General features: G+C 39.4%; 1 protein-coding gene across 6 annotated transcripts in view; it reads left to right on the top strand.

The window, feature by feature from the left end:
* Positions 1-13758, top strand: part of TLN2 (talin 2) — a 473758-nt gene that overhangs the window by 269048 nt on the left and 190952 nt on the right. The gene's annotated exons all lie outside the window — the stretch shown is intronic.

Raw genomic sequence — 13758 nt, 5'->3', positions numbered from 1 at the left:
AATAAAAAAAGGATATAGCATTTCATGTCCATCAGATAGGTACAAATTTAAATGTATGAAAACCCTAAAGTACTTTACAAAAGAAAGAGAACATTTCAGAATACGAAACGGGATATATTGTTTCTAAATTCAAGGAGATGTGGGAATGTTGTGGTAGATTAGACATGTTCTTAACCTTAATCTGCAGTCCAGTGTGTGTGAATCCATTGTAAATAGGACCTCTTGAAGATGTTATTTTTAGTTAAGGTGTGGCCAGCTGAAATAGGGTGGGTCTCAGCTGGGATTACTGGACATCTTTTAAAGAGAACCTGTCTCAATTGGGATTACGGGAGGCCTTTTAAAGAGAATCTGTAAGTCTCAAAAGTAGAAAGTGAGAAGTCAGCAGGAGCCCAGAAGAGAAAGGAGAGGACATGGGAATGTGACAGGAACGCCAGAGAACCCCAAAGATTGCTGACAAGCTGCCACCAGAATACTACCAGCCCTGAGAGAAAGCATAGTCTTGTCAGTGTGCCTTGATTTGGACTTCTGGCTTCTAAAACTGAGTGCCAATAAATTCCCATAGTTTAAGCCAACCCATTGTGTGCTTATTTGTCACAGCAGCCTGGCAAACCAAGACAAACATATTAAAATATACATGGAAACTAAATTCTTAAAGTGACTTCCATTAAGGAGGGAGAGAAGGATGGTATGGGACTTCAGTAAAATCTGAAATTTCTATTATTTTAAAAATGGAGAGAGGAAGTGATCCTAATGCAAATATGTCAATGTGTTAAGAATTTAACCTTGGTGGTAGGTATATAAGTTATAAGACATATTATTTTCTGTATATTTGAAATGTTTCACAATTAGCATTTCTTTAAAAAGGAAATTGCAGGAGGTGGGGCAAGTCGTGGCATAGAAAAGTGTGGAATATAGTTAGTCCTCTAGGACAACTAGTAAATAGCCAGGAACAACTTGTAAATAGTCTGGAACAACTGGGGGACATCTGTGACTGGACACACATGGTACATCAGTCTGGAACAGGTGGAAGGGCCAAGACCACGGCATAAAACTGTAAGTAAGCCCCCCCAAAAGGCAGAGGCTGGCACTTCTCTCCTACTGGCACAGCAGGCTGAGTTGGAACACTTCACTGTGGGAAAAAGAAATGATCTCAGGTGAACTCACTACCCTACCCCCTACATGGGATCTGACTCCCAGGTGTGTAAATCTCCCTAGCAATACAGGATATGACTCCCGGGGATGAATCTGGACCCAACATCATGTGATTGAGAACATTTGACCAAAAGGGGGATGTGAAATGAAACGACATAAAGTTTCAGTGGCTGAGAGATTTCAAATGGAGTTGAGAGGTCACTCTGGTGGGCATTCTTATATACTATATAGATAACCCTTTTTAGGTTTTAATGTATTGGAATAGCTAGAAGTAAATACCTGAAACTGTCAAACTCCAACCCAGTAGCCTTGACTCTTGAAGACGATTGTATAATAATGTAACTTACAAGGGATGACAGTGTGATTGTGAAAACCTTGTGGCTCGCACTCCCTTTATCCAGTGTATGGATGGATGAGTAGAAAAATGGGCATAAAAACTAAATGAAAAATAGGGTGGGTTTGTGGGGGATTATTTGGGTGTTCTTTTTTACTTTTATTTTTTATTCTTATTCTTTCTGGTGTAAGGAAAATGTTCAAAAATAGATTGGGGTGATGAATGCATAACAATATGATGGTACTATGAACTGTTGATTGTACACCATGGATGATTGTGTGGCATGTGAATATATGTCAATAAAACTGAATTTAATTTAAAAAAGAAGAAGAAGAAGTGATCTCTCCTGGGAGCAAGGGAAGGTAGCTCAACCAATCTGCAATTGTGGTTTTAGTTAACAAATTTGGACTACTAAATACAAGCTATGAACACAGATAAACCTGGAGCAAGCAGGAAAGAAACCCTGAGGTCTCTCCCAGCAGAGAAGAGGTGGAGCTAATGGAAAAATAAATGAAAAATAAAAACAGAGGATTTGGAAATAGAACAACTAGTAAATAGCCAGGAACAACTTGTAAATAGTCTGGAACAACTGGGGGACATCTGTGATTCTGAGCTCAGAATACTGGAAAAGGGCTGTGTCCCAAGAAAAGGGGCACATAGAACCAGTTGCCAACTTTGGCTCTCAACTGGCAAACCTGGGAGGCTGGGGACTGGCTCTGAAAAGGGGATCTCTATCTTTTTTTCTTTTTTCCGCTCTCATTCTAAGTAACTCATTAGAGAAAGCCTCAGGCACTTTGAAATGTCAGAGTTTACCCAGGCAAGGTTGGAGTTAAGATAGAGAGACAAAGGAGAAAGTCAAGTGAAGGATATAATTCCCTAAAGGACTTATCTTCACTAAGGAAAGGGGATGGGGGCAGCTCAAAGTGGCTGCCCTCCTTTAGAGAATTCAGACCCCAGGGCCTGGCGGGGGTGGGGGAGGACCAGAAACAACTTAAGCTTGACTTCTGACACCCTCAGCCACTAGCAGGGAAAGGGTCTGCTTAGAATTAAAGGCACCACACCTCTTTATGCCAGTGGGGAGCTGCGGGCTGGCAGGCGCCACTTGCTGGGCAGGAAGGAAAAGCACAGAGTCTAGAGGCCTCACAGGAAAGTCTGACAATCTGCTGGGTCTCATCCTCAGGGAAACTTGATACTGAATACAGCCGCCTCCTGAGACCTGGACCCATCTGGTCTAGGAAGATCTGATTGGGGTAAATGAAGATATGGCCCAGTCAAAGGAACAAACTTACATTTCAAATGAGATACAGGAGTTGAAACAACTAATTAAAGATGTTCAAACAAATCTTCTAAATCAGACCAATGCGCTGAAGGAAAATGTGGCAAAAGAGATGAAAGATAGAGAGAAGATACTAGGTGACCATAAAGAAGAAATTGTAAGCTTGAAAAAACAAATGGCAGAACTTATGGGAATAAAAAGCACAACAGAAGAGATGAAAAATACAATGGAGACTACAACACAGATTTGAAGAGGCAGAATAAAGGTTTCGTGAGCTAGAGGAAAGCGTATCTAAAATCCTATACACAAAAGAACAGATAGGGAAAAGAATGGAAACATGTGAGCAATGTCTCAGTGAATTGAAGGAAAACATGAGGCACATGAATATGCATGTCATGGGTGTCCCAGAGGGAGAAGAGAAGGGAAAAGGGGCAGGAAGAATAATGGAGGAAACAATCACTGAAAATTTCCTATCTCTTATGAAAGACAAAGAATTACAGATCCAAGAAGTGCAGCATACCCCAACAAAATAGATCCTGAATAGACCTACACCAAGACACTTAATAATCAAATTGTCAAATGTCAAAGACAGAGAATTCTGTAAGCAGCAAGAGAAAAGCAATCCATCACATACAAGGGAAGCTCGATAAGATTAAGTGCAGATCTCTCAGCAGAAACCATGGAGGTGAGAAGGCAGTGGTATGATATGTTTAAGATACTAAAAGAGAAAACCTGCCAACCAAGAATTCTATCTCTGGCAAAACTGTCCTTCAAAAATGAGGGAGAGTTTAAAATATTTTCAGACAAACAGATGCTGAGAGAGTATCTGAACAAGATACCTACTCTGTAAGAAATACTAAAAGGAGCACTACAGGCAGATAGGAAAAGATAGGAGAGAGGTTTGGAGAAGAGTATAGAAATGAAGACTAACAGTAATGGTAAAAAGAGAGAGAGAAAAAAATAAAAATAAACAAGATATGACATATAAAATCCAAAAGACAAAATGGTAGACAGTAAACAGTATGTTGAGTGAAATTAGCCAGAAACAAAAGGACAAATACTGTATGGTCTCAGTAATATGAAGTAACATTAATCAGCAAAACTTGAGAGTTGAAGCTGAGAACACAGATTATCTTGAGATAGAAAGAAGGAAGAGATTGAGCATCTGATGCTGAAGGAGTACAGAATGTTCAGCAGGATTGATTGTATAGATCCAGAAATGGTTAGCACAATACTGTGTGATAGTGCACAATATTGTAAGTACTCTGAACAAAGATAAGTGTGAGTATGGGTGAAAGCGGGAGGCTAGGGGCATGTATGATACCAGAAAGAAAGATAGAAGATAAAGACTGGGACTGTATAACTTAGTGAAACCTAGACTGGGTCGATGATGGTGATTAAATGTACTAATATAAGAATGTTTTACATGTGGGAGAACAAATGAATCTCAACTTTGCAACTTTGAAAATAGGATGGTATGGGGAAAAATACAATTAATGGAAACTAGAGTCTACAGTTAACAGTAACATTGTAATATGCTTCCATTAATTGTATGTACAAAGGCAGAATACCAAAGCTAAATGTCTACAAGAAGGGGATATAAGGGAGTGGTATGGGATTCTTGGTGTTGTTGTTGTATGACTTTTTCATTTCATTTTATTTTATTTTATTTTTATTTTTCTTCTATCATCTATTTTTTTATTCTTTTTTTTTTCTCCTCTTCCTCTTTCTTTGGGAAGAAATGGAAATGTCCTCATATAGATTTTGGTGGTGAATGCAGAACTATGTGATTATACAGGGAACCATTGATTATTTACTTAGGATGGAATATATGATGTATGAATAAAACCATCTAAAAAATCAACAGAGGGATACAAGTGCTGGAGAAAATGTGGAGAGAGGGATGTACCTGTTCACTGTTGGTGGGGAAGTCGAATGGCACAGCCCATCTGGAGGGCAGTGTGGTGGTTCCACAGGAGGCTAAGTATGGGGTTGCTATATTGTCCTGCAGCCCTGTTATTGGATCTATACTTGCAAGAACTGAGAGCAGGGACATGAGTGGATGCACACTGGTGTTTGTGGCTGCAGCATTCCCGATTTGCAATGGATAGAGGTGGCTTAAGGGTATATCAATGGATAAGCAGAATGGTGAACTGTGTTATGTACATAGAATGGAATGCTGAGTGGCAGCAGGAAAGAATGCAGTTGTGAGGTATGCAACTAAGTGAATGGACCCTGAAAATGGTACACTGAGTGAAATAAGCCAGAAACGAAAAGACAAACATTATAATGCCTCACTAATATGAACTAATGATAATGTGAAACTCAGAGAATTGAATCTGGGAGCCTGGGTTCTCAGGGGAAGACTTATTGTAAAGGTTCCGAGATTGTAAGCAGTCACATCTATTCATGAGTTGTAACAGCTATTTCTAAATTCTGAGATGCTGAGCTGCTTTTGTATGACCTGTTCAGTCCCTGGAGCTTCAGGTGTCTGTGTGGCATCTCAGACTTGGTGCCAGAGTTTGGCAGCTGTTAGTGTCAGCATTGCCCCATGCAGCAACTGTTAAAAGAGGCTGAAAAGAGATCATACTTTGATTGGAGGTATGAATGAAATGGACTTGGTTGAGACTGGAGTAGATCAGACTAAAGGGAAGAGAGTGAAATTGACTATGCTTTAAAACTTATGGCTTCTGCATGGGTCTAAAGGAAGAGATGTTTATTTTGTGCAAAATCTGCATTTTCTGTAGCATACTATACAGTTTAACTTGTAGGGCAGTTTACTCAAACACCATAATTACATGGAATCTTTAACAGGGTGTGAGATCTGATTGGTCTGTACAGGTTAGCGTGAAACTGCAATACATCCCAGAGAGTAATTTGGGCAAAAATAAAAAGTATTCGCAAAGCCCCCTTGCAGGACTGTGGCAAATGTGGAAATATTAAACTTTCCCTGATATTCCTGATATTCTCGTAAGCATTGGGGACTACCAGTTTAGTAGGCTGAGCCCTTGATCTTGGGGCTTGCCCTTATGAAGCTTGTTCCTGCAAGGGAGACGCTAAGCTGACCTATAATTGTGCCTAAGAGTCACCCCAGAGAACCTCTTTTGTTGCTCAGATGTGTCCTCTCTCTCTAAGCCAACTCTGCAGGTGGACTTGCTGCCTTTCCCCCAAGGTGGGACATGACTCCCAGGGGTGTAGGGTCTCCCTGGCAATGTGGGATTGGATTTCTGGGGATGCATCTGAGAAAGCCTTCTGGATCAAAAGTGGGAAGAGAATGAATCAAAATAAATTTCAGTGGCTGAGAGATTTCAAATGGAGTAGAGAGGTCATTCTGGAGGTTACTTTTATGCATTATATAGATATCCCATTTTAGTTTTTAGTTTATTAGAATAGCCAGAAGGAGATACCTGAAACCATTGAACTGCAATCCAGTATCCTTGATTCTTGAAGATGATCGTATAACTTTATAGCTTATATAGTGAAGCTATGTGACTGTGAAAACCTTATGGCTCACACTCCCTTTATCCAGTGTATGGACAAATGAGTGGAAAAACGGGGATAAAAAGTAAATGAATACTAGGGAGGAAGTAGAAGTATGGGGTGTTTGGGTGTTCTTTTTTACTTCTATTTTTATTTTTAGTTTTAGTTTTAGTTTTAGTTTGGGGGTAATGAAAATGTTCAAAAATTGATTGTGGTAATGAATACACAACTGTGTGACATTTGAACAATTTTTGTACACTTTGGATGATTGTATGGTATGTAAATATATTCAATAAAATTTCATTTTAGAAAAAAGGAAATTGCAGTAGTCTGGGCATGAGGGAGTAAAAATCTGTATTCACTGAAGTTGGATGTATCACCCACAGCAAAACCAAAATTCATAGAATTGGACGTCAGGCAAAAAGTTTCCATTTTTTTGCCTGATATTGTCTCACTGTATGTTTTTTTTTTTTTTTTAATCATCATTTTATTGAGATATATTCACATACCACGCAGTCATACAAAACAAATTGTACTTTCGATTGTTTACAGTACCATTACATAGTTGTACATTCATCACCTAAATCAATCCCTGACACCTTCATTAGCACACACACAAAAATAACAAGAATAATAATTAGAGTGAAAAAGAGCAATTGAAGTAAAAAAGAACACTGGGTACCTTTGTCTGTTTGTTTCCTTCCCCTACTTTTCTACACATCCATCCATAAACTAGACAAAGTGGAGTTTGGTCCTTATGGCATTCCCAATCCCACTGTCACCCCTCATAAGCTACATTTTTATACAACTGTCTTCGAGATTCATGGGTTCTGGGTTGTAGTTTAATAGTTTCAGGTATCCACCACCAGCTACCCCAATTCTTTAGAACCTAAAAAAGGTTGTCTAAAGTGTGCGTAAGAGTGCCCACCAGAGTGATCTCTCGGCTCGTTTTGGAATCTCTCTGCCACTGAAGCTTATTTCATTTCCTTTCACATCCCCCTTTTGGTCAAGAAGATGTTCTCCATCCCACGATGCCGGGTCTACATTCCTCCCTGGGAGTCATATTCCACGTTGCCAGGGAGATTCACTTCCCTGGGTGTCTGATCCCACGTAGGGGGGAGGGCAGTGATTTCACCTTTCAAGTTGGCTTAGCCAGAGAGAGAGGGCCACATCTGAGCAACAAAGAGGCATTCAGGAGGAGACTCTTAGGCACAAATACAGGGAGGCCTAGCCTCTCCTTTGCAGCAACCATCTTCCCAAGGGTAAAACTTATGGTAGAGGGCTCAACCCATCAAACCACCAGTCCCCTATGTCTGTGGTCATGTTAGCAACCATGGAGGTGGGGTAAGCGAATACCCCTGCATTCTCCACAGGCTCCTCAAGGGGGCACTACATCTTTTTTTTTTTTTTCCTTGTTTGTCTTTTTTCTTTTTTTTTTTTTTTTAACTTTCCCTTCTTTTTTAAATCAACTGTATGAAAAAAAAAGTTAAAAAGAAAACAAACATACAATAAAAGAACATTTCAAAGAGACCATAACAAGGGAGTAAGAAAAAGACAACTAACCTAAGATAACTGCTTAACTTCCAACCTGTTCCTACTTTACCCCAAGAAAGTTACATAATATAGCAACATTTCAGTGAACTTGTTCCTACTACATCCATCAGAAATTAACAGACCATAGTCATTTCTGGGCATCCCCAGAACGTTAAATAGCTTATCTGTTCTTCTTGGATTATTGTTCCCCCTTCCTTAATTGCTCTCTACTGCTAGTTCCCCTACATTCTACATTATAAACCATTTGTTTTACATTTTTCAAAGTTCACATTAGTGGTAGCATATAATATTTCTCTTTTTGTGCCTGGCTTATTTCACTCAGCATTATGTCTTCAAGGTTCATCCATGTTGTCATATGTTTCACCAGATCGTTCCTTCTTACTGCCGCGTAGTATTCCATCGTGTGTATATACCACATTTTATTTATCCACTCATCTGTTGAAGGACATTTGGGTTGTTTCCATCTCTTGGCAATTGTGAATAATGCTGCTATGAACATTGGCGTGCAGATATCTGTTCATGTCACTGCTTTCCGATCTTCCGGGTATATACCGAGAAGTGCAATCGCTGGATCGAATGGTAGCTCTATATCTAGTTTTCTAAGGAACCGCCAGACTGACTTCCAGAGTGGCTGAACCATTATACAGTCCCACCAACAATGAATAAGAGTTCCAATTTCTCCACATCCCCTCCAGCATTTGTAGTTTCCTGTTTGTTTAATGGCAGCCATTCTAACCGGTGTTAGATGGTATCTCATTGTGGCCTTAATTTGCATCTCTCTAATAGCTAGTGAAGCTGAACATTTTTTCATGTGTTTCTTGGCCATTTGTATTTCCTCTTCAGAGAACTGTCTTTTCATATCTTTTGCCCATTTTATAATTGGGCTGTCTGTAGTATTGTCATTGAGTTGTAGGATTTCTTTGTATATGCAAGATATCAGTCTTTTGTCAGATACATGGTTTCCAAAAATTTTTTCCCATTGAGTTGGCTGCCTCTTTACCTTTTTGAGAAATTCCTTTGAGGTGCAGAAACTTCTAAGCTTGACGAGTTCCCATTTATCTATTTTCTCTTTTGTTGCTTGTGCTTTGGGTGTAAAGTCTAGGAAGTGGCCTCCTAATACAAGGTCTTGAAGATGTTTTCCTACATTATCTTCTAGGAGTTTTATGGTACTTTCTTTTATATTGAGATCTTTGGTCCATTTTGAGTTAATTTTTGTGTAGGGGGTGAGGTAGGGGTCCTCTTTCATTCTTTTGGATATGGATATCCAACTCTCCCAGCCCCATTTGTTGAAAAGACCATTATGGCTCAGTTCGGTGACTTTGGGGGCCTTATCAAAGATCAGTCGGCCATAGATCTGAGGGTGTATCTCTGAATTCTCAATTCGATTCCATTGATCTATATGTCTGTCTTTGTGCCAGTACCATGCTGTTTTGGCAACTGTGGCTTTATAATAAGCTTCAAAGTCAGGGAGTGTAAGTCCTCCCACTTCGTTTTTCTTTTTTAGAGTGTCTTTAGCAATTCGAGGCATCTTCCCTTTCCAAATAAATTTGATAACTAGGTTTTCCAAGTCTGCAAAGTAGGTTGTTGGAATTTTGATTGGGATTGCATTGAATCTGTAGATGAGTTTGGGTAGAATTGACATCTTAATGACATTTAGCCTTCCTATCCATGAACATGGAATATTTTTCCATCTTTTAAGGTCCCCTTCTATTTCTTTTAGTAGAGTTATGTAGTTTTCTTTGTATAGGTCTTTTACATCTTTGGTTAAGTTTATTCCTAGGTACTTGATTTTTTTAGTTGCTATTGAAAATGGTATCTTTTTCTTGAGTGTCTCTTCAGTTTGTTCATTTCTAGCATATAGAAACATTACTGACTTATGTGCATTAATCTTGTATCCCACTACTTTGCTAAATTTGTTTATTAGCTCTAGTAGGTGTATTGTTGATTTCTCAGGGTTTTCTAGATATAAGATCATATCATCTGCAAACAATGACAGTTTTACTTCTTCTTTTCCAATTTGGATGCCTTTTATTTCTTTGTCTTGCCGGATTGCCCTGGCTAGCACTTCCAGCACAATGTTGAATAACAGTGGTGACAGCGGGCATCCTTGTCTTGTTCCTGATCTTAGAGGGAAGGCTTTCAGTCTCTCACCATTGAGTACTATGCTGGCTGTGGGTTTTTCATATATGCTCTTTATCATGTTGAGGAAGTTTCCTTCAATTCCTACCTTTTGAAGTGTTTTTATCAAAAAGGGATGTTGGATTTTGTCAAATGCTTTTTCAGCATCTATTGAGATGATCAATTGATTTTTCCCTTTCGAGTTTTTAATGTGTTGTAATACATTGATTGTTTTTCTTATGTTGAACCATCCTTGCATGCCTGGAATGAACCCCACTTGGTCATGGTGTATGATTTTTTTAATGTGTCTTTGGATTCGATTTGCAAGTATTTTGTTGAGGATTTTTGCATCTATATTCATTAGGGAGATTGGCTGGTAGTTTTCCTTTTTTGTAGCATCTTTGCCTGGTTTTGGTATTAGATTGATGTTAGCTTCATAAAATGAGTTAGGTAGTGTTCCATTTTTTTCAATGTTTTGAAAGAGTTTGAGTAAGATTGGTGTCAGTTCTTTCTGGAAAGTTTGGTAGAATTCCCCTGTGAAGCCATCTGGCCCTGGGCATTTATTTGTGGGAAGATTTTTGATGACTGATTGGATCTCTTTGCTTGTGATGGGTTGGTTGAGGTCTTCTATTTCTTCTCTGGTCAGTCTAGGTTGTTCATATGTTTCCAGGAAATTGTCCATTTCTTCTACATTATCCAGTTTGTTGCCATACAGTTGTTCATAATATCCTCTTATAATTTTTTTAATTTCTTCAGGATCTGCAGTTATGTCACCTTTTTCATTCATTATTTTGTTTATATGGGTCTTCTCTCTTTTTGATTTTGTCAGTCTAGCTAGGGGCTTGTCAATCTTGTTGATCTTCTCAAAGAACCAACTTTTGGTGATATTTATCCTCTCTATTGTTTTTTTGTTCTCTATGTCATTTATTTCTGCTTTAATCCTTGTTATTTCTTTTCTTCTACTTGGTTTAGGATTGGTTTGCTGTTCATTTTCTAGCTTCTTCAGTTGATCCATTAGTTCTTTGATTTTGGCTCTTTCTTCCTTTTTAATATATGCGTTTAGTGCTATAAATTTCCCCCTCAGCACTGCTTTTGCTGCATCCCATAGGTTTTGGTATGTTGTGTTCTCATTTTCATTCGTCTCTATATATTTAGCAATTTCTCTTGCTATTTCTTCTTTAACCCACTGATTGTTTAGGAGTGTGTTGTTTAACCTCCAGGTATTTGTGAATTTTCTAAGTCTCTGATGGTTATTGACTTCTAATTGTATTCCATTGTGGTCAGAGAATGTGCTTTGAATAATTTCAATCTTTTTAAATTTATTGAGGCTTGTTTTATGTCCCAGCATATGATCTATTCTGGAGAAAATTCCGTGAGCACTAGAAAAGTATGTGTATCCTGGTGATTTGGGATGTAATGTCCTGTATATGTCTGTTAAATCTAATTCATTTATCAGATTGTTTAGGTTTTCAATTTCCTTATTGGTCTTCTGTCTGGTTGATCTATCTATAGGAGAGAGTGATGTGTTGAAGTCTCCCACAATTATTGTGGAAACATCAATTGCTTCCTTTAGTTTTGCCAGTGTTTCTCTCATGTATTTTGTGGCACCTTGATTGGGTGCATAGACATTTACGATTGTTATTTCTTCTTGCTGAATTGCCCCTTTTATTAGTATGTAGTGGCCTTCTTTGTCTCTCAAAACATCCCTGCATTTGAAGTCTATTTTATCTGAGATTAATATTGCTACACCTGCTTTCTTTTGGCTGTAGCTTGCATGAAATATTTTTTTCCATCCTTTCACTTTCAGTTTCTTTGTGTCCCTGTGTCTAAGATGAGTCTCTTGTATGCAACATATTGACGGTTCATTTTTTTTGATCCATTCTGCGAATCTATATCTTTTAATTGGGGAGTTTAATCCATTTACATTCAACGTTAAAACCGTGAAGGCATTTCTTGAATCGGCCATCTTATCCTTTGGATTATGTTTGCCATATTTTTCCCTCTCTCTATTAATATCCTTTATTGTACCCATACCGAATCTCTTTAGTACTGAACCTTTCTCCACGTCTCTCTGTCCTGTCTTTGTTTCTCTGTCTGTAGGGCTCCCTTTAGTATCTCCAGTAGGGCAGGTCTCTTGTTAGCAAATTCTCTCAGCATTTCTTTGTCTGTGAAAAATTTAAGCTCTCCCTCAAATTTGAAGGAGAGCTTTGCTGGATAAAGTATTCTTGGCTGGAAATTCCTCTCACTCAGAATTTTAAATATATCGTGCCACTGCCTTCTTGCCTCCATGGTGGCTGCTGAGTAGTCACTACTTAGTCTTATGCTGTTTCCTTTGTATGTGGTGAATTGCTTTTCTCTTGCTGCTTTCAGAACTTGCTCCTTCTCTTCTATGTTTGACAGTGTGATCAGTATATGTCTCTGAGTGGGTTTTTTTGGATTTATTCTATTTGGAGTTCGCTGAGCATTTATGATTTGTGTATTTATGTTGTTTAGAAGATTTGGGAAGTTTTCCCCAACAATTTCTTTGAATACTCTTCCTAGACCTTTACCCTTTTCTTCCCCTTCTGGGACACCAATGAGTCTTATATTCGGACGTTTCATATTATCTATCATATCCCTGAGGTCCATTTCGAGTTTTTCAATTTTTTTCCCCATTCTTTCTTTTATGCTTTCATTTTCCATTCTGTCATCTTCCAGGTCACTGATTCGTTGTTCAACTTCCTCTAGTCTTGTACTATGAGTGTCCAGAATCTTTTTAATTTGGTCAACAGTTTCTTTAATTTCCATAAGATCATTCATTTTTTTATTTAGTCTTGCAATGTCTTCTTTATGCTCTTCTAGGGTCTTCTTGATTTCCTTCATATCCCGTACTATGGTCTCATTGTTCATCTTTAGTTCTTTGAGTAGCTGCTCTAGGTGCTGTGTCTCTTCTGGTCTTTTGATTTGGGTGCTTGGGCTTGGGTTATCCATATCGTCTGGTTTTTTCATATGCTTTATAATTTTCTGTTGTTTTTGGCCTCGTGGCATTTGCTGAACTTGATAGGTTTCTTTTAGGGTTTGTAGACCTATTGAAGTCCTTATCTCTAATTTATCAGATCTACAGCTTCGTGGAGTACACTTTCTCTAACTAACCAGCAGGTGACGTCCACAAGCCACCTGTTCTCCACAAGCCAGTTCTCCCCTGCTTAGCCTTTTTGGTGAGTGGGGGAGTGAGTCTTGTGGGGCCCAATTGGTGTACCAAGCTTGCGTGTGTAGTTGGTGTTGCCTGCCCTGTATGTGGGGCGTGTTTCTGGGCAGTCGGGGAGGGGGGGTGGCCCTAACAATCAAATCTCCCTGGTGATCCTAGAGTTTTAAAGCTGCTGCAATAGTCTAATCCTTCAGTTCAGTCCTGCCACAGTTTGTCTCTGCCACTGACCCACAAGTCTTTGGTATTGGCGTATGGCTCCTGAGACTTGCAAGTGGGCCCCTCTTCCAGGCTGTGCACCCTGGGTCCTCTGTTGAGGGATGACTGTGCTATGTCACAGGTGAGTGCCGTCCCCCCAGGGCAGTTCTGGGCTGCTGGGCTGTGTAGGGAGGCTCCCAGTCTGCTCAAATGATGGCTGAATGGGGCTTTGTTAATTCACACTGCTCCACCTTCCCAGCTCTGGGACATTCAGCTGAGGTTGCAGGGAAGGCTAATGTCCACGCCCAGTTTTGTGGTGTGTGCCTGTTATTTGAAGCACTTCCGTCACACTGGGTTGTCTGGGGCAGCTCTGGGCTATGGGGCTGGCGATGGGCAGGAGTGTTTCCTGTCCACCAGGATGGTGGCTGTGAGCGGACACCCCCCTTTTTCTTGGGAAGTTGT

Source organism: Choloepus didactylus, chromosome 4 (assembly GCF_015220235.1).
Source record: "Choloepus didactylus isolate mChoDid1 chromosome 4, mChoDid1.pri, whole genome shotgun sequence".
NCBI lineage: Eukaryota > Metazoa > Chordata > Mammalia > Pilosa > Megalonychidae > Choloepus > Choloepus didactylus.
Note: the sequence above shows the minus strand (reverse complement) of the source record. Positions and strands in the feature narration are given on the sequence as shown.